Below are 23,444 nucleotides of genomic sequence, written 5' to 3'. Positions count from 1 at the left end.
ATAAGAATCCAGGTCTTCCAAACTCCTTTCCAGCTCTAGCAAAGTCTGTTAGCAGACGACTCAGACTTTGAGTGGGGTGCATTGTCTATGGGAATAAAAGTGCAATGTCTTTGGAATTGGATACAAACAGGCCAACACACACACACACACACACACACACACACACACACACACACACACACACACACACGAGATTTTAGCACGTAATAAATGCTCTCAACTCTCTTATTTATGGTCCCCAGGATTTCTGCAAGTGTACAGTGATGTATCACATAAACATGAGGGAACCAGATCTTGCCCTCTGTACAAACTACCTGTAGTAGCCAAGGGGTATAGCTTTTTAGCATACTCTCTCTACAGGCATCTTTCATACTGCCCAAGCAGAATTGTGTAGCAGACAAGCCGAACAGGACCAGGAGACAGTCCATCATGAATTTAAAAAGTCAGGTGGTCTTCTAGGAATTGATCCAGCTATGGGGAAACGCCTAAAAAAGATTTTTTTCCAGCCCCCACTACCACCCCAATCAGTTGAAAAATTTCTGCTTCAAGACTGCACTCAAGAAGACTTGGGAGACAGACCCCCCCCCCTTTGGACAGGAATGTCCCTGTATACTTTTTGACCCTTAATGTCCATAATCATTCTGAAGACTCTCCAAAACTCATTGTGATGATTCCTTGCTGACTTGAGCAACAGTTATTCTCCCTTCATTTTTTGTAATTACTAGGGGCAAGTACCACAAGCTTCCTCACAAAATGGACCTACTGTCACAAGAAATGGGTTGTTTAATTCTTCCTGATCCCAAACAACTACACCTGACTGCTTGGATATTAGAATGGTAATACCTTTTACGCACCTTTCTTCCGAGGATGTCCAGCAGAGGTAGTAAATGAGGCAAGAAAGTCTATTAGCAAATCGTATATTAGTAAATGGAAAAGGTTTTTTAGTTGCTGCCAAGAATGGAAATAGCATCCACTCAGGACTAGTATTTCTCTGGATGTTCTACATAGTCACTGTTGCAGTACTTATTCTTGGGACTTCTGCCATGCAGAAGCCCATGACTGGCCCAATTTCTGTAGTCTTTGCATCATCTGGACGTCGGAGTGTAAGAAGGGTGTTCGACACCATCTTCAGTTTTTTCTAGCCATGCAGTATGATGCACTTCTTTTGTATAAAATGCTCAGTCTGTCGACTCATTTTTCCACAGTTTTTCCTATCTGCCAGTCAGATAAGTACCACATTGAGAATTTTCCACTTCTAATGTAATGATCTGAAGTAGTTACTTCATTTGGTCTTTAACCTGTGGGATCCCGGATCTGTATCGGATCCGAGCCGGCAACTTTACTAGCATTTGCATCAAGCTCCTCCCCTTACCCATAATACACCTCCACTACCTTCAAACCCCCCAGATCTCATTTGCCACTAATAGCTTGTGCATCGTGATCTGTAGAGCTAGGGTTACCACCTGTCCCACTTTGCGAGGGACAGTCCCTCTTTGGGCAGTTGTGTCCTGACAAAAAATATTAAAAATGGCAAATGTCCTGAGATTGTAGGGCATAATTATGTCCCATGTTTTATGTAATAGTTGCATAAAACAGTTATTCTGTATCTAAAATACCTAAATGTTACAAGAAACAGAATACGCAACTAAAATGCTACAAGAAAAAGCTTTTATTTAGGTAAAAAAGTAAGTTCTATCCTTTGTACTGACTGTGGGTATGTGTCTGCCTGCAAAATCTGATGTGTGTCCCGAAAATGTCCCACTTTGGCCATTTGAAAAGGTGGCAACCTAATGTAGAGCTCCAGGTTTTCAAGTGGGTAAAGACTTTAAAAATCAATTTTTTCTTAAAATCCTTAGTGATAGAGTAGGTTCCCCTTTCTCCTCCCCTCGCTTGGTACCTTGAGTTTATAGTTTTTAGGATAGTTAACTTAGAGTAGCTGTGTGTAGATATTCTTCGTGTTTTACTGTTGCAGTCATTACATTTGGGTAATCTGCTGGCAGGTTGCCCTCAGTCGGCCTGAATTCCAAAGTCTTGGGTCCTGCGTCGGTTGCTGTCTCTTCTTCCATGATGTCATGTTGTCAGGGGTATAAAACAAGCAGCCGACGCCATTTTCTTTAATCTTTCTTGCCGCGCGGTGCCCGAATTAGAAGCAGTTCGCAAGTGCCAGTTGGCCGACTCCTGAAAATTTCTAGTTGGAGTTTCAGAACCGAAGTCTTCACTAAAGCTAAGTATCCCGTTGGGGAAACTTTTTTTCTTGCTCCATACCGATGTCAGAAAAAGTTAATTGTATTACTTCTGGGAAGCAAATACTTCATAAGGATTTCCATTTATACTGTATTCCTTGCCTAGGCCCTGATCACAACGTGCCTTGCTGTCGGTTTTTTGCTAGATTTGACCGACGCACTATTAAGCAGCGGTATATTTTTGCCTCAAAATATTTTGGAAACAGATTTAACTACCCTGAAATGTCATCGGATAGCAATCTGACTATCAGAGTACACAAAAACGCAAAGAAAAGGACAGAGACAGACCGTCGAGGTCCAAAACAGACTATGCTTCTCCTAAGCCAGTCGCCGGTACTCAGTGAGGTACTTTCGCAGCCCCTGATACCCGCTACTTTCGAGTCGCAGGCCCCTACCAAGACCCATGTGGAGTCCGGCACGCTGCGAGATACTCAAAGTATTGGACGTCTCTCCCTCGGATGGGTCCGGAGCCGCTGAGCAGGCACCGGCTTCTGAGGGTGTATTCAGGCCTCAACATTTTTATATAAAACCGACCGCTGCAAAACCAAAGACAAAAGCAACCTCTAAAGCTAAAAAAATGACGCATGAGCCACATGCACAGGCCACTATGCCTAAAAAACAGATGATCAAAATGGCTGAAGACCTTATTACCTTGATCAGGGGTTCCCAGCCCCCTCCTGATAAGAGGCCTAGGCAAGACACTGATCATGAATCTTCAGATCAGGTTTCTATTTCTTCTGATTCCTCTTCTGATCAGGAATTATCTATACCTCCCTATGAGGATTCTGATGCAGAGGAATCTATCCCGTCTGCATCACCCCAGGAGGATTATTCATTTGGAGAAACCTTGCATACTTTGAAGGGAGCATTTGCACTGGGAGAGTCAAGATTTCTCAGAATCAAAAAAGAGGCTCAGGGATTTCCTTCTCCCTCAGCACAGGCCTTTAGCCATATCCCGTTTTAGATATTGTGGATGATGTGTTTTTGGAGTCAAGCTTGACCCCTGACTCCTTACTTCCAGCTCCCAGCAAGCCTGACAGATATTACAGGGTCCCTGACTCACACATTTTTATTTAGAAACCCTGCTGCTGACCCTGAAACTATTTCACAGAGTCCAAAGGGAGTTAAGGCCTCAACAGCAAAATATCCTACCCCCTCTGACAGAGATTCAAGGGCACTGGATAGATGGGGAAAGAAGGTTTATTCTTCTGTAACCTTGGCAATTAGGGCCTTAAACTGACAGTTTCATATGCTCAAGTATCAACAACATGTTATAGGATTGCTGAAACAGAAAATTGTTGATTTCTGAATGTGCAGAAAGTAAAGAATTGCAGGAATTATACTTTGCAATGTGGTTTTGATTCCTTAGAGGCCTCCTGCAGGGCCGCAGTTACCGGATCTGTGATTAGGAGGCATGCCTGGCTAAAAGAGCATAATTTGCCTGATCATGTTAAAGCTAAATTACTGGATGCACCTTTACAGCATGTTACTCTGTTTGGTATCAAGGCAGAAGAGGTTTTAAAGAAAATGGAAGACAAAGCTAAGTCTATGCAAACTGTAAAAGACTTCTTACAAGTGCAGCCACCAAGATTCAGTAGACACTGGCCTACAAAAAATTGGTCCTTTTACTGTGTCCGACAGAGCTCAAGGGGCAAATCCAGATGCTCTAAAGGTTCTAGATACCGGGCACAAGATTCTTACAGGTCAAAGCAATGGGGTGCTTCTACCTCCAAATCTGGAGGAGATAAAGCACAACCCTACAGAAAACAGTCCCAATAACTTCCCTCTGCCTTCACCAAGCACTTACCTTTTTGCAGCACCCTTGGGGGAAAATTAGCACTGTTTGCTCAAAATTGGCAGTTAATAACCCAGGACAAGTGGCTGCTAAACATAGTATCGCAGGGATACAGATTCCATTTCCATACTCTGCCAATGGCAAACGGTTGGCCGGATCTGACAAAAAATCAACAGGCAGAGGCACAGAAACAGGTTACGTCCCGCATGGATATGGGGCTATTCAGCCAGTACCAGAACAGGAAAAAGGACAAGGTTTTTACTCAGGACTACTGTTGGTACCCAGAAAGGACAAGGGCTGGCGGCCAATACTGGATTTATCAATTTTGAACACATTCCTGGACATTCCAAAATTCAAAATGCTGACTTTGCAGCAGCTTCTGCCCATGCTGGGCAAGAATGCTTGGCTGGTGACATTAGACCTAAAAGAGGCATACCTGCATGTCTCAATAAGGGAATTGTGCAGAAGATACCTCTGTTTCAAGGCTGGCTTAATGCATTGCCAATTCTCTGCACTGCCCTTTGGCTTATCTACTGCGTCCAGGGTCTTCACAAAGTGCCTGGCACCAGTAATTGCTTTTTGCAGACTAAGAAGTATACAGATATATCCTTTACTTTAACGACTGTCTCATTCAAGCAGAGAACAAGGACGTTCTTCAGCACCTGGCTTTTGTGAAAAGGCTTCTAACATGCCTAGTGTACACAATAAACGAAAAGAAATCACAGCTGGTACCCTCTCAAAAGATAATATTCCTGGGTGCAACCTTGAATACAACTGCCCAGATGGCTTTCCTCATGCCAGACAAACAAAGGCAACTTACTACTTACTTCAAACTGATGGCAACAAAAACCCAGTCTTCTGCAAGGCAAATTCTGCAGGCTCTGGGCTTCATGGCATCCTGCATCCTACTAATTCCATATGCAAGACTGCATATGAGGAAGCTTCAATGGTACCTAAAAAGTTTATGGAGTCAACATTGTCATAGTCTAGAAACAATGATTCCTTTCATTCCCTGCCTACAACAGGAGTTTCTGTGGTGGGCAAAGGCATGTCACCAAAACATGGGATGGGCCTTCACTCTACCCCCTGCCAGCCAAACCTTAGCAACAGACGCATCAGATTATGCATGGAGGGCTCACCTGGCGGGAAGATGCATTCAGGGCATATGGACCCCAAAAGAAATGCGTCTGCATTTCAACCAAAAAGAGATGTTAGCTGTTCAAAATGCCCTGACAGCTTTCAAGGACTTACTTCATCCAGGACAACTACTGATAAAGACGGACAACACCATGGTTATGTGGTATGTAAACAAGCAGGGGTCATGCACTCATACCCCCTTTGCAGACTAGCCATGGCACTGTGGGGCTCAGCCAACACCATGGTTATGTGGTATGTAAACAAGCAGGGGTCATGCACTCATACCCCCTTTGCAGACTAGCCATGGCACTGTGGGGCTCAGCTTTGACTTACAAGTACATCTTTAAGCTCAATTCCTGCCAGGAAAACAAAATACTCTGGCAGACAATTTAAGCAGAAACCTTATGGACCCTCACGAGTGGAAACTAGATCTTCAGCATGATAACAAAGAAATGGGGGAGCCTGGACATAGATCTGTTTGCCTCTCCTCATAATTATCAATTGAAAAGATTCTGCACAGGGACTTAGCACAGGCAAGCATGGAAAGTGGACCCCCTATCCTTCAGTTGGAAAAACCCATCAGTTTACGCCTTTCCTCCTCTGCCTCTTCTTCCAAGGTCCTACTAAAAGTCAGACAAGAGAAAACAAGGATGATGCTAATTGCCCTGGACTGGCCCCGCCAATACTGGTACCCTATCCTAAGGAACCTGTCTCAATACCCAGCTTGGACCTTACCTCAAAGGCCTCAATTACTGTCCCAGCAAAACAATCAGATCCTGCACAATCAGCTCCAAACACTGAACCTGGCAGCATGGCTGATTATGTAGTAATGCAAACAACACCTCTCAGTAAAGCTGTGATAGATATCATTTTGGAAGCCAGGCGGCCTAGTACTAGAAAATCTTATGCTGACTAATGGAAGGGATTCTGTGCTTTAGAATCAAGTACAAGGAACTGATGCAGCAGAACCAAATATTCCGCAGATATTACAATACTTGACTGAGATGCTTGACAAAGGCCTATCTTTCTCATCCATAAAAATCCATGCCTCTGCCATTTTGGCTCATTACAATACAGAGCCACCAATCTTTTCTCATCCTTTACTAAAGCAGTGTCTTAAAGGAACCAAAAATTGAAGGTCTCCCAGAAGATCACCAATACCTGCATGGGACCTCAATTATGTGTTGGAAAAGCTCACCCTGCCTCCATTTGAACCAGCTACTACTGCAGACATAAAGTTCTTATCAAGGAAAACAGCTCTGCTCCTAGCAGTTACTTCAGCAAGAAGAGTCTCAGTGCTACAGGCCCTCATGGCTGTGGAGCTCTTTATCATATTTTACCCAGACAGGGTGTGGAGCCCTTTATCATATTTTACCCAGACAGGGTGTCTCTGAGGACCAATCCTTCATTTATGCCTAAGATGGTTTCCAGTGTGGCTCTAAAGCAAACTATTCATCTGTCAACCTTTTATCCAAATCCGCAGAACAAGGGGGAGAGAATTCTGCATTCCTTGGACGTACACAGACAGCTAAGATTCTACTTGAGCGGGACTAAAGCTCTAAGAAAAACTGAGCAATTACTAGTGACATATGCTGCAGGATCAGAAGGAAAGGCTATTTCAAAGCAGACTATTTCAAAGTGGATAAGCCACTGCATTCATTTCTGCTACTTACACCAAGGCAAACCTGTGCCCAAGGGCATTAGGTCTCATTCCACCAGAGCTGCAGCTACATCAGCAGCCTTTCTCAGAGGAGTACCAACCAAAGACATTGTAGAGGCTGCTACTTGGAGTTCTGTTCACACCTTTACAAAGCATTATCATTTGCCTCTCTACACTAAGTCCACGGCAGGCTTTGCCACTGCAGTTCTGCAGGGCCTTATGGCCGCCCCTAATGCTGTTTAGCTCCAGCCTCCCATCCATAGCTTTGGGATTCTACCCAAATGTAATGACTGCAGCAATGAAACATGAAGAACATAGTACAGTTGTGTACACTTACCATAAATGTAGATGTTAGAGTGTATTCACTGTTGCAGTCCAGGTTACCCGCCCGCCACCCCCCTTTCATTCTGGAGTTTATCTTTCCTTCGCTATCTTCTACAACCTATGTGGTGCATTTGCTTGTAGATGAAGGTAAAGTTTGTATTGATGCATGTATATATATATATATATATATATATATTTTTTTTTTTTTTGCTACCTTTTTGGAGGCATCTGTCATCTGGGACAAGAAAAACTAAAGCAAATGGTGTCTGCTGCTTGTTTTATACCCCTGATGACCTGACGTCATGGAAGAAGAGACCTCAACCGACGCAGGACCCAAGACTTTGGAATTCAGGCCGACTGAGGGCAACCTGCCAGCAGAAATGTAATGACTGCAAAAGTGAATACACTAGAACATCTACATTTATGGTAAGTGTACACAGCTATACTTTTTTGCCCCCCCCCCCCCCACAGTGTCTTCTGTGTGTGTGGTGAGTGGGTGTTCTCAGTAAGAAAGAAATAACATTTTTTTTTTTAGTTTTTCTTCTGACAGTATGGCTGACACGCCTGGGTGTGGCCATAATTTATCCCCTGCGGATGGCCACAGTGTGTGTGTAATGTGCTTGTGTGTGGCCCATCTGAGCGTAGACTGCACTATATGCGCAGGTTTCAACCCGCACGCTATTGAAGACAGGAAGGCCAAGTTGGCCCTGAAAGGCCTTCTTCCCCTCTTCTGAGTCTTTTGCCTCTGCTTTGGTCACAGCAGCTGGTGTGGCCGCCTCTCCTTCTCTTCCCCTGGCTTCTCCTCCCTCCCAGGCTGGGACTCAATCTCCAGTGCAAAAGCCTGTGGAAGCAGAGGGGGAAAGGGGCAGAGAGGAGAGAGAATCGAAGTTGAGGGAAGAGCGCAATATGTCTTCGGACCTCCCTTCACCAGTCAAAACCTTACAGATCCGTGACTCCCCTCTACTCCGATCTTCGAGGTTTTCCCCGGAGCCGAGGGAGATGCGCCCAGCTTCTAGGGCCTCAGTGCCCTGACCCCCAAGGTCGGAGTCTGTGGCCTTGTTGTGGTCCACCCGGTCTTTGAGGTCAATATGGATAAAATAAGGAGGTTCATCTATAATCTGATCAAGATGGGGGTCTTGCCAGCCCCCTCTTCCTCAGGAGGGGGGAGCTCACTTCCTTTTTTCCAGCCGATATCTCCTTCTCCGATCCTTCCATCGGGTTCGGAGTATTCGGATCTGAGGATGGCTTTAGTCAGACGGTCGGCGCCTGTACCTGTTTCCTCGAATACGACAGCTGTTTGGAGCGTGTCAGATCAGAGCCACTTTCTGAGCCAGAACTTGGGTGTCAGATCTGAGGGAGTGGAAATTTTTTCATTGGCTCCGCCTTTGTTGGGCAAAGTTCCCTCCCTCAGAGCTCCATCCACTTTGGGCCCGGCTCGGATTCTCTCGTCGGACCGGGGTAGACCGGCCTCCTTATTGGTTTCTCAGGCGGTTCGCTCTCTTTCGGTGTTCAAGTTAGATAGGGTTCTCTCCGCTGGATCGAGACCCCTGACTGCCTCCTCGGACTCCACCCAGACCCCATCGGCTCTTTCTACGGTCCCCATCATTTTACCAGAGGGACAGCCTGTGCTCAAGGAGCCCCAGACGGTTCCACCTGAGGAACAAGTGGCTTGCGAGTTCCCCCTGGAGAGCCCCACCGGAGAGGTGCCTCGCAAGCATACATGCAAGGGGAGGTACTTGGACTCGCCCAAGTCCCTCACCGCGGATACGGACTTGGAAGATGGAGAAGGTTCCTTTAGGTTACCTCCCAAGGATGTCTCCTTTGGAGACATCATGGAAATCTTGCTCCAACGGGGAGGTTGGTCTGCCCCCAAACCTTCTGACAAGTCCGTGTTCCTGGAGGCTTTCGGCACGGGCCCCATCTTCCTCCTGGGTGTCCCCTCTTGCTGATCCTTTGGTGAATCTGGTCATCTCGCAGGCATGGAAGGAGCCAGACACCATGGAACCAATTCCAAAAAGACCCGACCAAATTTTAAGCCTCCCCACAGACAGGCCAACATGGAACAAGAGTTCCCTCGTAGATGCTATGGTGGTAGCAGCAGCTACAAAGAAGGAACTTGCACAGGAGAGTTCCTCAGTTCATGCTCTTGACTGAGAGTCACGGATTATGGACCGCCTAGGGAAGTCTGTTTACGCTTCAGCTACCTTTTCAATTAGGGCACTGAACTACCTGGCCCATGTCACCAGACTCCAACGCGACCTGATAAAGGAGCTGGATAAGTGCCCCCCCCCCCCCCACAAGTCCATGTCGCAGGAGGACAGGGCCTCGTTCTCCGTGAGGATGGCCACTTTGAAAGCAGTCTCCAACATGTCCATGCGACTCCTTTCACGTGCTACTGTAGGAGCGGCTAGGGCGGCTGGGTCCGGCGTGTCCATGAGGCATAACGCTTGGCTCAGATTTTCAATTTTCGGAACCTTTCAAGGCGTCCTTTGCCAATGCCCCTTATGATGGCTCTACTCTCTTTGGTAAGACAGAGACATTAGCCCAGAGTGAGGAGGACGGGAAGACACGGTCTGCCTTCGGGTTCTGCTTATTGAACCCTCAAAGATCCTTTTCCCGGAACCAGAGAGGGCAAAAGAAGATGTGGTTCTGGAAGTCACAGTATTCCTGGGACACTCTGGGTTCTTTTTCCCCCAGAGACAGAGAGGGACAGAATGGGTGCCGGCCCAGAGGCAGAGGGGGGGGTCTGAGGAATTTGTGGTCTCGAACCTTTCTTGGACAGACCAGGGCAGCAACCCTGAGGGGGTGGGCCAATTGCTCTACTCTGGAGGCAGTCTGGGGACGATTGTCCTTGCACCTAGTGGTGTTGGGAGTCCATAACATCAGACCCCGCTGAGTGCTTCAGATCATATCCAGAGGATACTCTATCCCCTTTGTGGGTCCTTTGAAATCTCCCAGACACCTCCTGCACGTGCCACCCACACAAAGGGAGGCAGCAGCACAGGAAATTTCCAAGCTGCTAGAAAAACGTCCATCGAAACCTTCCCTCCAGATCAGTCCGGATCGGGCTTCTACTCAGGGTTCTTTTTGGTGCCAAAGAAAACGGGGGACTTGAGGCCCATTCTGGACCTTTCTGCCCTGAACCTGTCAGTTGCCAGAGAAGTTCTGGATGGTCACACTACAGTCCGTCATGCCGTATCTGCAAGAGAGCGACTGGATGTGCTCGTTAGACCTCCAGGATGCTTACTATCACATAAAGGTGCACAGAAGCTCCAGGAGGTTCCTCCACTTTTGGCTAGGAGTCGATCATTACCAATTTCGAGCCCTACCCTTTGGTCTTGCACAGCCCTCAGGGTGTTTACCTAAGTGATGGTGGTGGTAGTGGCTCACTGAGGCTTCAGGGGATTCAGGCCTGTCCGTACCTGGACAATTGGCTCCTCACTGCTCCCACCAGGTGTCTACTCTCTCAAACCAGGGATTATTTACTGATTCTTGCCCTGCGTTTGGGGATCACAGTCAACGCATCCAAATCGCTCCTAGATCCTGTACGGAGAGACCTCCTACTTTCATCTCCCAACGGTGGAATCAGTGTTGAGGGCCTTAGGCTCGATGTCTGCGACCATAACTCTTCTCCCGTGTACCCGGTTACACATGAGAATTCTACAGCGGTCTCTAGCTGTACAATGGTCCCTTTTGGAACTGCCATTGTCATATCCAGTTCAACTCAGTTGAGTCGGTCGGTCGGCCCTCGTATGGTGGATGTGTTCTCCGGACATTTTGGAGGGAGGACCCTTTGTTCCAGCCCCGGCCCAAGCCACAGTGACCACGGACCCCTCTCAACTCGGGTGGGGAATTGTTCGGGCAGAACAGTCCAAGGCCTGTGGTCCCCTGTAGAGACCAGCTTGCACATAAATGTCCTAGAGATGAAGGCATTCCTTCTAGCGCTGCAGGCCCTTCATGCCTTTCTTCCTCTGGGAACGATTGCAATTCAGTCAGACAGGATGTCAGTGGTCTGGTATAGCAGCAAACAGGGAGGGACTAGATCTTACCCACTTTTACGAGGCCATGAGAGTGTGGGAATGGGCGATCTCCACCGGTCGCTTTCTCATCACAACGCACATTCCGGGACGGTCCAACATCCTAGCAGACAGGCTAAGTCAGACTATTCTTATGCCTTATGAGTGGTCTCTGAATCATTCAGTAGCGGAACAGATCTTCCGTGAGTGGGATCAACCTTGCTGCAATCTCCTCACATCTCCTTCCAACGCGAAGTGCAGCGAGTTTTTCACTGTGAACCCCTGACCGGGGAGTCCCCCGGTGATACTGTAGTTCATGCTTGGCCTCCTGGTCTCCTGTAACCTCTTATTCTGAGGTTTCTACAGAAAGCTCATCGACTGGGGGATTAAAGTAATCCTCATTGCCCCATTTTTGCCTTGCCAGGTATATTTTCCCTTTCTTTGGTCTCACCTTCTGGCTCCGCTTGGATCCTGGATCCCATTCACGATCTGATTTCACACCCTTTGGGGGCCTCATCTGAATCTGGACAGTTTGAAGCTCACAGCTTGGTTGCTCCAGTTCCCGTGATTGCTAGGACTCCTGGACTATCATCCTCAGTTAGATCTATTTTGGCGGCTGCTCACAAGTCTTCGACCAGGAGGGTTTATCACAGCAAGTGGAAACGTTTTTCCTTATGGTCATCTCAAAGGAGTTTAGACCCCTTCACGGCTCCTATTTCTGCCATTCTTGATTTTCTAGCTGATTTATTTCAGCACGGAGCTAGTTCTTCTACGGTCAAGGTTCAGTTGACTGCCATTTCTCATTTTCATGTGGGCAAGAATTATGCCTCTTTAGCCTCCTCCAGACTATGTAAAGCCTTTATTAAAGGCACCTTTTTCTTACATCCCCCGGTCAAGGATCTTGTTCCCCCTTGGGACCTTACTATGGTTCTTCAAGCTTTAGTCGCTCTGCCTTTCGAGCCTGCTGCAGCAGTAGATCTGAAATATTTATCTTGGAAAACAGCTTTTCTGGTGGCTATTACCTCTGCCAAAAGGCTTTTAGAATTGCAGGCCTTGTCCATCAAAGTTTCATAAAGATAGGGTTTCCTTTCGGTCTAATCCATCCTTTCTTCCTAAGGTAGCATCACCAGTCAATACCAATCAGACCATCAATAGGCAGTTACGATTGTGTACACAGGACAAAAAATTTCCGTAAATCTGATCAATTGTTTGTATCCTTCTATAAACCCTATCTCCAAGGTCACTATTGCTAGATGGATTTTTTCTTCTTCATGCACCCTTCAGGTCTATAAGGACACAGAGGCATGTCTCCTCCAGGTCAGATGAGCTTATTCCACTAGATCCATGGCTACATCTGTGGCTTTTTGGTCTCGAGTCTCTCTGGATGGTATTTGTTATGCAGCTACTTGGTCCTCATCTCATGCATTTATTTCTCATTACAAATTGGATTAGACTTCCAGAAGGAGAGCATCCTTTGGTTCCACGGTGCTCCTAAATATCATTCCATGAGGGCCACCCAGGAGTTTAGTAGCTGGGGACTCTGTCCCACACGTTGAAGACCAAACGAAGTAAACTACTTCAGATAAGTTAAATACTCACCATAACTTTACATCTGAGTAGTACTTCATTTGTCATCAACTGTCCCTCCCTCCCTCCTTCCCCCGGACCCTGGTATATGGGCAGCCTACGGGCTGCAGTTGTAGGTGAAGTATTTTTTCAGGTCGGGTTATCAGTATAAGGTTCAGCAAACTCGATCTGGGGGTTGGAAGGTAGTGAAGGTGTATTATGGGTAAGGGGAGGAGCTTGGAGCTCAGAGCAGATGCTAGTAAAGTTGCTGGCTCGAATCCGGGATCCCACAGGTTGAAGACAAATGTAGTATAACTACTCAGATGGAACGTTATGGCAAGTACATAACTTCTTTTTTCAAAAGTTTAACAATTACTTGAAGTGTGAGAAGTCAGTTCTTTAATTGCCCCAATTGTGCTACATTCAGAGAGAAGGCCCTTAAATGCAAGGACAAAGTCTTATATGGAATCCTCTGTTTTGGTTCCTTCCATGTCTTCGCAAACCCCATTTACCACCAGCATCATTCTTTAAAAAAAATAAATGCAAAAATGAAAAGCACAAGGAAGACTCTGAAGATGTCGACCATTGCTATCAAAATGACCGATTCAGATGACAGATGTTCTTCATGTTTCACTGTTGCAGTCATCACATTTGGGTTATCCCTGCCAGGTAGCCCTCGGACGGCCCAAATACCAGAGATTTATTATTTCTACGTCAGTTGCTGTTGCTTCAGGACTGACGTCCGGTAGTCAGTAGTATAAAGTAAGGCAGCCAATGCCATTACATCAGTCTTTCTTGCCGTGGAGCCTGAAGCAGAAATAGTTTGCAGGAGTGCCGGTAAGCTTCTACCCGAGTTTCATCTACTAATTTGTAGCTAAAGTCTTCTAAAGCTAAGTACCCTGTTGGGGATCCTTTTTTCTTGCACTAACCGATGTCAGAAAAAGTTAACAATTGTCTCGCCTGTGGAAAGCAAATACTACACCGAGACTTTCATTCTTACTGCGCCACTTGTTTAGGCCCAGATCACGACATCCCCCGCTGTAGCTTCTGTGCTTGTTCAACACCAGAATTATCCATTGTCTGGTCCTTATTGTAGTTAGATATTTTCACTTACAGTCCTCGAACTCCGATATGGCTTTGGTAAGCCATCCGACAGCAGATGATCTGAAAAAAGTAAAGATAAAGACAGACCGCAAAGGTCCAAACCTACCGAAGACGCTTCCGCTAAGCTAGTCATCAGTTCTCCGGTCCTCAGTGAGACGTTTTCGCAGCCCCTGATGCACGCTGCTGTGGATTCACAGGCCGTTACCCTTTTGAGTCAGGTATGCTGCAAAACTCTTCGACTAAGGATCCTGCGGTTCGGTCCGGAGCCGCTGAGCAGGCACCGGCTTCCGAGGAAGTCCTTCGCACTACAGATTCTCAACACAAACCGTCTTCTTTCACGACTACCATTCTTTCGAAAACTACCGAGTTTCTTAGGCCCAGGGTACGAACCACACCCTAGGAACCGATGACCCAATCTCAGGCACCTGCTTCCTTGCCTCAGTCTCAAATGCTTAAAATGGCAGAAGACCTTATGCTGATCAGGGAAGTCAAGCTAACCCCTCCAAAAGGAAAATAGATCTGTCCCCTGTTTTGTCTGAACAAGAGTCAGACTGCTCTGATGCATCTGAATATGAAGATGTGCAACCCCTCTCTACTTATGAGGATTCTGATGCAGACAATTCCATCCCTTCTGCCTCTCCCACCCCACCCCCTGAGGATTTTTCCTTTGGGGAAACTCTTCATACCTTAAAGGAGCATTTCCAATGGGAGAGTCAGGACTACCCTCAGTCTAAAAAGAGACTCGGGGAATTCGATCTTCCACAGTGCAGACCCTTGGTCACCCCCCCCCCCCCCAATCCTGGATATTGTGGAGGATATTTTCCTGGAATCCAGCTTGACTCCTGACACGCTCCCTCCTGCACCCAGAAAACCAGACAGGTACTATAGTCTCTCTGACTTCCACAAATTTCTTTTTAAAAATCCTACTCCTGACCCTGAGGTAATTTCTCAAGGGCCTAAAGGGATTAAAGGCAACCTCTGCTAAGAATCCCACCCTCTCAGATACGGATTCCCGTGCACTAGACAGATGGGGTAAAAAAGTATACACCTCAGCTACTCTTGCTATCGGGGCACTAAATTGTCAGTTCCATATGCTAAAATTTCAGCAACATACCCTGGTACTCCTCAAACAAAAAAATGTCATGCTTTCCTGCTTGTGCAGAATCTAAAGAGTTACAAGAGTTAATGCATTCTGCAAGTCGTAACTAACCACATCTTGCAGTGTGGTTTCGACGCCTTAGAAGCTTCTTGCAGGGCAGCAGTCACCGGATCTGTCATTAGAAGGCATGCACGGCTTAAGGAACAGCCCTTGCCAGACGATGTCAAATCTAAATTGTTTGATGCCCCCTTGCACAAAGACAACTTATTTGGCACTAAGGCAAAAGAGGTCTTAAAAAAAAGATGGAAGAGAAAACAAAATCTATGCAGACAGTTAAGGATTTCTTACAGGTCCAGCCATCCAGTTTCAGCAGGCATTGCAAGCACTGGTCCTTTCCTGCTTCCACTAAGCCAGTCCAGCCCAGATCCCACAGACATTAGCCACAGGGAATGCAGAGATCTAAGCAGTGGACTACCTCCACTTCAAAACCAGGGAGTTCTAAGCCACCCCTTATGGTAAGAATTCACAATGACTCACTTCCCCCACCCCCTCCCTCTGCCCACCTTCACTTACCCCTAGGAGGAAAACTCTCCTTTCACGCATGCACCTGGGCCACCATTACCAACGACCGCTGGGTTCTCAACATAGTGTCCCAGGATACAAATTTTTTTCTTTCCACACCCTTCCTACCCCATAAGGGTTCCCAGATCTACTTCCAAACCAGTGGGCAGAGGCTCAAAAGCAAGTCCTTTCCCTGCTCTCTATGAGGGCAGTAGAGCACGTTCCTGCAGAATAGAGAGGCCAGAGTTTCTACTCCAGATTTTTTCTGGTACCCAGAAGAGGGCACCTGCATCCCATCCTCAATCTATCCATTCTGGTGATCCCAAAATTCAAAATGCTCATCCTCCAGCAGCTTCTACCCATGCTCTCCAAGGATGCTTGGCTAGCCACCATAGATCTAAAAGAGGCCTACCTCCATATTCCTGTCAGAGAATCATGCAGAAAATATCTCCGTTCTCTGCGCTTCCCTTTGGCTTACCTACTGCTCCCAGAGTTTTCACAAAATGTTTGGCTTGGGCCATTGTCTTTTGCAGACAAAGGAATATCCAAATTTACCCATACTTAGACTGCCTAATTCAGGCAGGCAGACAGCCAGGAAAAGCTTCTCAAGCACCTGGCCCTTGTGAAGTCCCTACTAACCTCCCTAGGGTACACAGTCAATGAAAAGAAATCCAAACAGGTGCCCACCCAAAGGATTATATTCCTGGGAGCAAGCCTGGACACAACATCTCAGATGGCATTCCTTAAACCAGAAAAGCAAAATTTCCTGACAGCCTACTTCTCTCAACTAGCCACCAGACCCTAGCTTTCTGGAAGGAAGATCCTCCAAGCTCTGGAGTTCAAGGCATCTTGCATACTACTCATTCCATATGCCAGACTGCATATGAGGAAACTTCAATGGTACCTAAAAACCTTTGGGGTCAACACTCTCAAGACCTGGAGACTCTCTGATACCTATAATTCCTTGCCTCAGAAAAGATTTTTTTTTTTAGTGGGCAACAGCATGCTTACACAAGGGACTACCCTTCTCACCCCCCTCCCCCCACTGCCCAGACCCTCACCACATATGCATCAGACTATGCCTGGGATGCACACCTGGACGGCAGGTGCATACAGGGCCAATGGAGCCCACAGCAAATCCCTCTGCACATCAACCAAAAAGAGATGATTGCTGTCCAGCATGCCTTGATAGCTTTCAAGCCCCTTCTCTCCCCAGGGGCTCTCCTGATCAAAACAGACAAACACCACTGTGATGTGGTATATCAACAAGCAGGGAGGGACTCACTCCTACCCTCTGTGCAGGCTGGCCATGAACCTTTGGCACACAGCGTCTGCCATGCAACTTCACCTATTAGCACAATTCCCACCAGGTTCTCTCAACTCTGGCAGACCACTTGAGCAGAAATCTTCTGGACCCACACGAGTGGCAGCTCAACAGAAGAACCTTCACCATAATAACTCAGAAATGGGACACCCCGAAGGTCGACCTCTTTGCCTCCCACACCAACCATCAGTTCAGCAAATTCTGCACCAGGGAGTGTCACTACATGGCTTGGAAAGTGGATGTCCTGTCCTTTCCCTCAGTCAATCGGTGTATGCCTTTCCTCCACTACCTCTCATCCCCAGGGTGCTGCTCAAAATAAAGGAGGACAAACCTAGGACAATTCTTATAGCTCCAGACTAGCCTCAACAGCACTTGTACCCCTTGCTTTGCAGCTTGTCCCCACTGCCACCATGGCATCTTCCTCAGATTCCAAACCTCCTGACCCAGAGGGAAGGGGAATTCATGCATCCCCATTTGCAAACACTTTGGCAGTATGGGCTTATTCACTAACCCTCAATCAATCTGCCAACCTCAGTAAACAGGTTCTAGATGTTCTACATGAGGCCAGATGCCCTAGCACTAGAAAGTCTTATGCTGACAAATGGAAAAGGTTCTGCACCTGGATTCAGGCTAAGGGAGCCAATACAGCACAGCCCTCCCTCCCTCTCATCTTGGATTACTTAAGTGACCTGCTACACAGTGGACTCTCCTTTTCCTCTGTTAAAATTCATGTCTCTGCTATCTCTGCTCATGTTCCCACTGAGCAGCCCCTTTTCTCACACCCTCTGATCAGACAGTTCCTAAGAGGGGCTAGCCAACTTGAGGCCACCCAGAAGAGCACCAACCCCAGCTTGTGACCTTAACCTTGTGTGGGAAAAGCCCCCCCCCCCCCCACATCTTCGAACCTGCCTCTTCAGCAGAGCTAAAATTTGTCTCCTGGAAGATACCTTTCCTTCTGGCCATCACTTCATGGCTGTGGAACCCTTCATCATCTTCCATGCTGACAGGGTATCCCTCAGGGCTTAACCCATCCTTCATGCCCAAGGTGGTGTCCAGTGTGGCTCTCAACCAATCCATTCATTTGCCCACCTTTTTCCCTAACCCACAGAGCAAGGGGGAAAGGATCCTGCACTTTCTAGATGTGCACAGACAGCTCAGATTCTACCTTCAGAAAGTCAGATCAATTGCTGGTTAGCTTTGCTGCAGGGGCATTGGGCAAAGCCATCTGCAAACAAACCATCTCCAAATGGATAGCACACTGCATCCGTTTCTGCTACAAACAACACAGCCTCCAGAGCAGCCTCCACCTCTGCAGCTTTCCTCAGAGGAGTCCCCACCAGGGACATCCTGGAGGCTGCCATCTGGACATCTGTTCAAACTTTCACCAAACATTACCACCTGCCCATCTTCTCCAAATCCAGGGCAGGGTTTGCATGTGCAGTCTTGCAGGGCATCCTAGCCAGCCCCTAGTCTCCTTGACTGCCTCCACCCTTTTCCTCAGCTTTGGGAATTGACCTAAATGTGATGACTGCAAGAGTGAAACACGAAGAACATAGGCGCTGGGGTGCCTTTTGTGTCTGCATGGTACTCCCTGTGGTCATGTGGGTTTGCTCCGGTTTCCTCCCACACCCCAAAGATATGCTATAGGTGGATTGGACACTTTAAATTGGCCATTGGTGTGAGTGCGTGCATCTGTGTGCCTTCTGAGGAAGGTTGGAGCGGACAGGTGATCCACAGTTGTGTACAATTACCATAAATGTAGATGTTCGAGTGTATTCACTGTTGCAGTCCTGTTTCCCTCCCTCCATCCCCCTCTTTTTTTCTTCTGTTTCCTTACAAGAGACATATTGGTATTTACTTTCTACTGATGGAGTTCTTCCACCAGAACCTGGCTTCCACTTGGAGGCTCCTGACAGGTTAGGGCAAGAAAAACTGATGTAATGGCGTCGGCTGCCTTACTTTATACTACTGACGACTTGACGTCAGTCCTGAAGCAACAGCAACCGATGCAGAAATACTAAGCCTCTGGTATTCGAGCCGGCAGAGGGCTACCCTGGCAGGGATAACCCAAATGTGATGACTGCAACAGTGAATACACTCTTAACATATACATTTATGGTAAGTGTACACAACTGTACTTTTTTAATGTTTATTCTTTTTCTAAGCTGGACATAAACTTAACTATAATTGAATGGAGTGGTGATTTTTCTTTCTTCAAAGGTGCTCTTGGGGATCTGTATGCCCTTTCAATTCCAAAAAATAAAGTTTCAGGTAGATGTTTTATGTAGCCATATGAAAAAGTTGTTATATTGTTTTCCTCATATTTCCACGTATACCATAAATTTGAATATTATATTTCATGTCCTTTTCATTCTTCATCACTGATGGATTTTCCGACTCGAACGGATTTCCAAGACTTTGGATCCTAATCTCAGCTCCTGCCTGTTTCCATAATGTACTACAGCATCCCTAATTCCTCCGATCTCGTTTGCCGCTTTTGTGATAGGGTGAAGGAATCCAAGTCTCGAATGGTGAGAACTTTAATTGTTGGCACCCATCGAGTATAGGACAGAGGGCAACCAGCGCTACTAAAGGTAAACATTAACATGAAGGAAATGAGAGCCCCCATCCAGGCTCTTCAGGATGTTCTTCATCTCACATTGCTGCAGTCCTTACACTTGGGTAGTCCGCTGTCCTCGGTCGGCCCGAATATCAAAGTATAAGGCTGACATCGGTCAAGGCGCATTTGACTGACATCAGGACGTCAGGGTACAAATGCGCATGACCGACGTCATATCCTCAGTCTTTTTTGCCGCATGGTCCGATGCAGAAGCAGCGTTGCAAGTGCCGGTTGGCGTTCTGAAATTGTTCGATTTTGGAGTTTCAGACCGAGTCAAAGTTGGCTAAGTACCCCGTTGGGGAATATTTTAGTTTTTTCTTGCCTCAGTGGTTTACCTGATGTCAGAAAAAGTGAATAATTGTATTTCTTGTGGGAAACAGATACTGCATAGAGACTATCATACTTTGTGTATTCCTTGTTTAGGGCCTGAGCACGACGTTGTTGGGTGTCGCTCTTGTGCTAGATTCAATAAGCGCACTATAAAGAGAAGGTTAGATTGTGCCAGGTTAGTCTTGAAGCGGTGCAATTATAAAATGCCGTCGGATGCTCCGCCCGCTTCTTCGAAGAAGCGCAAGGACAAAGCAGTTAAGCCTAGGCTAGAAGAACCGTCTGTACCGGACGCTGGTTCTTTAGAGGTGTCGGTGGAGCCGGGGGTTCCACCGGAGGTTTCTTTGGGATCCCAGGGAGACTTTGTTATTGCAGGATGTGGCCTCTCAGGAGGCAGGTCAGGCTGATGGGGCTTCTCAGGTTACTGTACTCCCCTCCCTTCCTAGGGTGGTTAGGCCCTCTCCTTCTGTTTCCAAGGCTTCTCCCAGAGGCAGGCCAGGTTTAGCTTCAGTTGGTGTCACCCCTAGTTCTTCAGGAACTGTGCCCAAGAAGCATATGCTTAAAATGGCAGAAGATTTGATTACTTTGATTAGGGTTCTTTGCCCCTCCTGATAAGAGACCTAGGGTGGAGCCTGAGCTAGGGAGTTTTGAGCAGGCGTCGGATGTTTCAGAGTCTTCGGCTGAAGACTTGCAGGAGTATTCCCCTTATTCTGATTCTGATGTGGATGATTCTACTCCTTCTGCTTCTCCTCCTGAGGATTTTTCTTTTTCAGAAACTCTTCATTCCATGAGGGAGCATTTTAAGTGGGAAGGTCAGGACTTCTCTGATTCCAGGAAAAGGCTTAGGGAATTTTTGTTTTTACCCCAGCATAGGCCTTTGGCTATACCTCCTGTTTTGGATGTGGTGGAAGATGTTTTTACAGAGGCTTCTCTTAATCCTGATTCTTTGCCTCCTGTTCCTGTTAAACCGGATAAGTATTACAGGGTGCCTGAAGCTCATAAGTATCTTTTTAAGAGTCCTAGGGCAGACCCAGAAACTGTTAGTCAGGGGCCTAAAGGTTTTAAGGCTTCTGTTGTCAAGAATCCGGTTCCTACAGATAAAGAGGCCAGGGCCTTGGATAGATGGGGAAAGAAAGTTTATACTTCTTCCACTCTAGCTATGAGGGCTTTGAATTGCCAGTTTCACATGTTGAAATACCAAAATTATCTCCTTTCTCATTTGAAGTCTAAGGTTGATGCTCTGGCGGAAGGTATTGATTGTAAAGAGTTACAAGATTTAGTACATGTTTCTGAACAGGTGGGTAAGCATTCTTTGCAATGTGGTTTTGATGCTGTACAGGCCTCGTCTAGGGTGGCTGCCACTGGGTCAGTTCTTCGCAGGCACGCCTGGCTGAGGGATCAGAATTTATCTGACCATGTTAAAACAAGGATTTTAGATGCTCCTTTACAATCTGATGTGTTGTTTGGTTCTCCTGTTGAGGCAGTTTTAAAGAAAATGGAAGACAAGGCTAAGTCTATGCAGACTGTTAAAGATTTTTTGCAGGTTCAGCCTCCAAAGTTTAGTAGAAATTGGCCTACTAAGGGGTGGACGTATCCTTCTTCTGATTCCCAGTCTAGGGGTAGATCTAGACGTGGCAGGGGCAGAGCTCAGGGCTCTTTCAGGCCTAGAACAGGGAGTTCTCCTGCACAGTCTTCGGGTGAGGGCAGGGGTCAGTCCTTTCGTAAACAGACCCAATGACCTACCTTTTCAGCTGCCAGAACCTTCTCGTCTGGCAGCACCTTTGGGAGGAAGGTTGGCACTTTTCAAAGAAAATTGGAGTTTAATTACCCAAGACAGATGGGTATTGGATATCATTTACCAAGGTTACAGGTTTTATTTCCATATCTTGCCTCCTTTCAAAGGCATGCCAGACGTTTCTCCTCAACAAAGAACAGAGGCTCACAAGCAAATTTCTCTGTTAACTCCAAATAGGGGCCGTACAGCCGGTCCCTATGCCAGAAGTGGGCCTAGGATTTTATTCTCGCCTGTTCCTAGTACCAAAGAAAGGGAACACGTGGAGACCAATTTTGGACTTATCTATCCTCAACACTTATCTGGACATTCCCAAGTTCAAAATGTTGACGTTACAGCAGCTTTTACCTCTGCTGGGCAAAGATCATTGGATGGTAACTTTGGATCTCAAGGAGGCTTATCTTCATGTTCCTATCAAACTGAGTTGCAGGAAGTATCTGCGTTTTCGAGCTGGGACTTCTCATTATCAGTTCTCTGCATTGCCCTTTGGCTTATCTACTGCCCAGAGTGTTCACGAAGGTTCTGGCTCCAGTGATAGCTTTCCTCAGGTTAAAAGGAATACAGATCTATCCTTATTTGGACGATTGCCTGATTCTGGCTCAAGGAAGGGACGAGCTTCTTCATCATTTGGATTATGTGATAGCAGTGCTAAGATGCCTGGGGTATTCTGTGAACGAAATAAAGTCCAGTCTAGTACCCTCTCAGGACATGTGCTTTCTGGGTGTGAGACTGAATACAGCATCCCAGATGGCCTTTTGACCCCGGACAAACAAAAGAATCTTTCCCTTTACTTTCATCAGTTGTCTCATCAGTCCAGGCTGACTGCAAGGACAGTCCTTCAAGCCTTGGGGTTCATGGCATCTTGTATTCTGGTGCTTCCCAATGCCAAACTGCATATGAGGAAGCTACAATGGTATCTCAAAATGTATGGACACAGCACTGCCAGGATTTGGACACTGTCATTCAAATAATACCTTGCATTCAAAAGGAATTGTTGTGGTGGGCTCAGGAATGTCACCTAAACAAGGGACTCTCTGTGACCCGGCCAGAGGCGAGTCAGATTCTAACGACAGATGCCTCAGACAAAGCTTGGGGAGCTCATCTGAATGGAAAGTGGATACAAGACAAGTGGCCTGCCAGACTACAACATCTACATATCAACTTGAAAGAGATGTTAGCAGTCCAGTTTGCATTAATAGCTTTCAAAGATTTACTTCTTCCAGGGCAGGTGTTGATTCTAACAGACAACACAACTGTCATGTGGTACATCAACAAGCAAGGCGGGACACATTCTTATCCTCTATGCAGGCAAGCAATGATTTTGTGGGAGACTGCTCTCAGTTTACAGCTACATCTTCAGGCAAGGTTTCTGCCGTGAGCACAGAACTCCTTAGCAGATGTGTTGAGCAGACAAATTATGGATCCCCACGAGTGGAAATTGGATCCTCATGTATTTCAGAAATTGACAGTGTCATGGGGAACTCCAGACATAGATCTGTTCGCTTCTCCACTAAACCACCAGCTGCCAAAGTTTTGCACAAAAAGGTTTCATCCCACAGCTTGGAAAGTGGATGCTCTTTCCTTCAATTGGAGCAATCTTCATGTGTATGCCTTTCCGCCTCTGCCTCTCCTCCCAAAGGTACTACTAAAGGCCAGACAAGACAAGCCAAGGATGATTTTGATAGCTCCAGATTGGCCTCGACAGCATTGGTACCCATTACTGAGAAGCCTGGTACGGAAGCCTCCATGGCCTTTGCCTCGATCCCACACCTGTTGTCTCAGGAGGACAGTCATTTGCTCAATGTCAAGCTTCACTCTCTGCACCTAACAGCCTGGCATATTCTGTTTTGAACCATAGTGGGCCTCCACTTCCTCA

General features: G+C 46.8%; 1 protein-coding gene across 1 annotated transcript in view; it reads left to right on the top strand.

Moving 5' to 3' along the window:
• The window catches only part of SMAD2 (SMAD family member 2), a 1,415,285-nt gene that overhangs the window by 1,377,718 nt on the left and 14,123 nt on the right, over nucleotides 1–23,444 (top strand). The window lies entirely within an intron of this gene.

The sequence above is a fragment of the Protopterus annectens genome, chromosome 1.part1 (genome assembly GCF_019279795.1).
Source record: "Protopterus annectens isolate FY-2018-M chromosome 1.part1, PAN1.0, whole genome shotgun sequence".
Classification (NCBI taxonomy): Eukaryota; Metazoa; Chordata; order Ceratodontiformes; family Protopteridae; genus Protopterus; species Protopterus annectens.
Note: the sequence above shows the minus strand (reverse complement) of the source record. Positions and strands in the feature narration are given on the sequence as shown.